Consider the following 5,377-nt stretch of genomic DNA (forward strand, 5'->3'; position numbering starts at 1 on the left):
AAAATGTTAAGGAAAGGTTGAGTATGTTGGGTTTTATGCCCTAAAACTCGCAGATAGTGAATGTAATTAAATGACCGTCATTAATAAATATTTATTAATATTTTTCTCAATAAGCGTTATTGATATTTTATTTAATTTTGTCTTATTAACCCTAAAATCCAATAAACTAACATCCTAGGTTGTCTTATGAGTCTCGAACTGTATGTAGAGACATATAGAGATCAATGCTCAAGATATAGCTTAAAGGGTCTAGTATAAGAGTAAGGTTGGGTACCTTATCCTGGTAACATTATGGATACGACCCACTTTGTATTTGATACAAACGCAGTGATCCATTGCATTCATGTAGAAGACATGCGAGTGGGGGTATCTTAGACAATGAGTTTGCACAATATCGAACCGTGAAATAGTAACCACTAGATGTAACTCCGTTGACTAGTTAGGTTTCTATTTCAATAGGATGACCAAGGCAACTTAGTCTTACTCCTGAGTATATAATGAACTCATGTTCACAAGGGATTGTCCTTTGATTTGTATGGGTGAGAGTGGCCAGTTCGCCAACTCAATATGCCTACCATTTTGGGGGTAAGACCGAGTGGGTAGCTGGGGACATAATCATACAAGATAGATTTCACTCATTCCCAATTTCGGGGTAAGTAGATGAGTGTTCACTTAAATGGTGTCTCCGAGACTTGAACAAACGGCCCTACACTCTCACTGGCCCGAAAGGGGTTTCTGTTTAATGGTTGAACCATAAACAGGTTGTTTATTAGAGGAGAACTGATACTTAAGGATGTAGAGGTAACCAAGGGGTAAAATGGTAATTTGAGCCAGCTAGTGTTACGAACACTCGTGAATGACTAACTTGCTGTTATTGGTCTATATCCATAGACATAGAAACATATCTATAGTAAAAAGAGTGCAATTGTGGGTCTTTAGTGGAATGTACCCACAATTAACGAATATAGATTAATTTGGTTAATGAGTTTAGCCAATTAATCTCACATCATTGGAGCTTCTGATCTACAAGTCCATTAGGTCCCCTTCCTAGCTTGTAAAGGGTATTGAGATAATTTGTCATTAAATTAAATTTGAAATATTCAAATTCATAATTGGGAATTTTTTAATGTATGTTGATACATTTTTGTAAGAGTTAAACAACATGCAGCGGAAGTATCAAGGATCTATAAGCATTATAATCCACTAATTTTGGCAAAAACTAAAGCATGCTCTTCATAAAAAAAAAAAGGGGGGGTTTAGAACATACATTTGATGAACTCTCCAAGAAAACATCTGTTCAACTGCTATCTTCACTTGATATCAATGTGAACCACCTCAAAGCCTTGCCTACTATACTCTTGGAGCTTTAGGCAGAGTGTTGGGACTCAAGAACAACTTGAAGATGTGAAGAAACAAGAAAAGTTCACAGCAGCAAATTGAAGAAAACAGCTTCTTCTTCACCGTAATTTTTCTCTCAAAATTCTGTATTCCCCTTTATTCTTCAACAGCTCCAATCTTCTTTATATATTTAGATGAACATGCAAAGTAATGGAGTGCATGACTTCCAGCTCATGCTTGGAGAATCAACGTAAAGAAGATAATAGTTTGTGTGTGAGTATAAAGATGATGGTAATGGAGAAAACTCATTTTCCATTTTGTGCAACTATGCAAAACGTTTTTCCATTTTTCTTTTTAAAACACAAAATGACTTTTAAATCATTTTAATTTAAAAATTGATTTTCTTAAATTAATTTTTGCAATAATCATCTTCATATATTTAAATCATATTTAAATATTTATTCTCTTGTTTCGTTTAATTTGAACGTTTCAAATTAATTTCTCAAGCTACCCTAAAGCGTACCATTTACGAGCTAGTAGGGGGACCTCGCGGACCTACAGATCATGGCCTCCAACGATCCGAGATTAATCGGCTAAACTCATTAGACCGATCTAACCCCCATTCGTTAACTAATGGGTGATTCCACTAAAGCCTATAACTGAACTCCCCTCACAGTAGTTATATTATGTCCACTCAATATAACCATGATTAGTAAGTTAACCCTTCACAGGTTGCTCGTAATAACGGTTGGGTCGAATCTCTGTTTTACCCCCGAAATTATCTATTATTCCTTAAGTTCCACTGATCTATTAATGAACAATTGATTTGTGATCCAATCAACAAATCGAATTCCTCTCGGGCCAATGAGAGGGTGAGGCCTCTTGTTCAAGACCCAGAATCAGCACTTGAAGAGAACAACCTCTCTACTAACCCTAATCGGGTAGGAGTGAATTACCTCTTGCACCCTATGTTCCCAGCTATTCATCCGGTCTTATCCCCAATATAGTAAGCTTATTGAGTAGAGACAATTGGTCTACTCTCACTGTTTGCAGATCAAAGGATAATCCCGAACAAACAGGAGTTCATAGTTAACTCAGGATTAAGGATTAAGTTACCTAGATCATCGCTTCGAAATATTCAGTCTTAAATAATAAACAATGTTATAAAGTAAAAGTGACAAGTTTCGTGGCCCGATCTTGCACAAAACTCATTTGCACAGGACACCCTCACTCCTCATGTCTCAACATGCACGAATTAGGATCACATCGTATGTAGCACTTTACAATATTTTGTAACAACTACAGAGTAGGTCGCATCCAATAGTAGTACCAGAATAAGGTACCTAAACCTTATTCATATATTATATATCATTTTGACTATATACTCGAACCAGATCCATTTGTATGTCTCCACATAAAGTTCAAGTACTCATATAATAGTCAAGGACTTAGGTTTATTAGATTTCTAAAAAACAATATATTCAACAACAACTTTATCGAATTCTCATAATAAGTTCTCATGTTTACAAACCACGAGTTTTAGGACATAAAACCTAATAATTTTAATATAATTTTTAATTTTAGAATTTATTATTAATTTTGGATATGATTCAAAATTAATAAATGAGGTAACAATATATTTTAAAGAAGTTCAAATATTAATTAATATGAATAAGATTCATATTGAAAACTATAAGTTAAAAATAATGCGCATTAGATGCACATTAAAACTATAAGTTAAATGAGATAAATATATTTGAATATGATTCAAATGAGAAATTTAAATTAAATATGTGATATTTAATTGGATGATTAATTAACTGGAGAATTATTTATTTATTTATTTATTTTTAATTTGAATTTAATTAAATTGATTAAATCAAAACTATAGGTTAAAATTAATGCACATTAGATACGCATTAAAACTATAGGTTATGTGAGAGAGGACCATTTAAATATGATTGAAATGGTTATTGTTTTTATTTATTAAATTAAATAAAATAAATAGTTTGATTTAATTAAATTAAATTAATAATTTTATTTAATCTTAATTAAATAAAATGTAACTCCCCACGTAGCGGAGTTACTAGAGACGTGGGATGATTCCTACGTCTCCTCACTTTTCTCCCTCTCTCCCATTCTCTGTATCAAAACAAAAAGGGAAAAAAAACAGAGAAGATCAATTGATCGATATTCAAAAACTTTCTGCGTTTTTTTGTTCTTTTTTTTTTTTTTGTCTTCTCTCTTCCCCCCAATTCCAAAAAAAAAAAAAAAATCTCACAATTCTCATCTCCTCAATTTCCCTGCAAGAATAGGGAGGACTCCAAGTGGTGGTGTTGTCACATCCGGCCCTGAGCCCATCTCCTGAGCCTGGGGAGAGGTGTGAGGGACTGCAGATACCACCCTTTTATGATATCTACTGCCCATCTCTACCCTTTACTCTTAGTAAATTTTAAGTCAAAGAGATAAACAACAACTGATTAAGTAAGCACATTTTATTACAACAATGTAATGTTTATACAACTCCAAGAATTAACTAGAAAATTTAGAACAACAACTCTTTAGAACCCTAGAAGTATGACCCTGGCTTGTGGCAGATCTTGACCTTAGTAGTACCCTGGAATCCCCTCACCTTTCGCTACTTGGGAAGAAAAACAGGAATGAATAAGCTTCACAAAGTTCAATGAGTGGTAAGGAACTTCTAGAGTCTATTTCAACTCATAAAAACAAGCATATCATATATATGAGGTTAATACTCAAACCTCAACCTTGAATGAGCCTGGTCTCAACTCTATCTGCACGCATGGTAGATAGTTAAACTGATACTAATCAAAATGAGTCTGTTCTCAACTTCTATCTACACACACGGTAGATAGTTAACTGTTACTAGTTATAAACGCTTACTCTCTTGCGTTCTCCTTTGTTCCCTATGTGCAGATAGCTCCCCGCTCATGGGCTAAAAAGCTAGGACAATCGACCCTCTAACCATCCCATACGAGGTTCCTCCCACACGCTCAGGAACTAGACCTCTCGATCCCTTAACCATCCCGTGAGGTTCCATTTTGGGCTCAGGAACTAGGTCCATTGACTCCCTGACCATCCTGATCATATATTCTCATTCTCATGCTAGATACTCATTCATAACATAAGAATATATAATTTAATCTAGTAGATATACTTAAGACTTAAAGGAAAGTAACACTCACCTTGGTAAGAATAGGAACCTTCCTTCCTAGAAGTCCCTTGATCACCTCAGGCTCCCTTTTGAACCCTAAGATCGGGATTCAATTTAAAGCTCAGATTACTCATAATTATATGCCTTATCTCAAGATACTTCCTTCTAAAAATATGCTCTAAAATGTCTCAGGAATCTTACCTTAAAATCTTAGCTCAGAACGCCTTGTGGTTTGGCCGAAATTCTCAAAAGATCAAGACTGGCTCAAGCTTACTTGACAGCTCGACCCTTCTGTCTTTTCCTCACTCTCCAGCCTGATTCCTTGGAGCTTCTTCTTCAGAAGCCCTACCCTAAAAACTAGAATCTCAAAACTTTCAGGTGGCTTTGGAATCACTCCAAATGCACGAGTATTCTAGGAGAAGTTTTCATCCCAATTTAATGTTACTTCTAGACTTCATTGTCTGACAGCATCTCCTCCTTTTGGAACTTCATGACTGACGCATGGTCTCCTCCAAATTCACTTTCTAATACTCTATGTTACATTCTTTGAAGAGGATTTGGCTTATGAATGGAAAATACAATCTGTGCTGATATTTATAGGCCAAAGGAAATGATCTTTATCATCTTTACCAAGTTTCAACACAAAATACCTCCTACTTTGGGGTGTTTACACCATGTTTTGCCACCACCTACTCCCTTTAACATTCACCTACTCACATGCCACACTCCTATTTGAGTTGTCTTTCTCATGCATAACACTTCCTTTGCATGAAACTTAATTCGTCCAGCTCCTACTAACTCAACTTCAACCTTCTCTCAGTATAGCCATTTGTCCGAGTGAACTCATCAACCTTGCGTAACGCA

The sequence above is a fragment of the Benincasa hispida genome, chromosome 2 (assembly GCF_009727055.1).
Source record: "Benincasa hispida cultivar B227 chromosome 2, ASM972705v1, whole genome shotgun sequence".
Classification (NCBI taxonomy): Eukaryota; Viridiplantae; Streptophyta; class Magnoliopsida; order Cucurbitales; family Cucurbitaceae; genus Benincasa; species Benincasa hispida.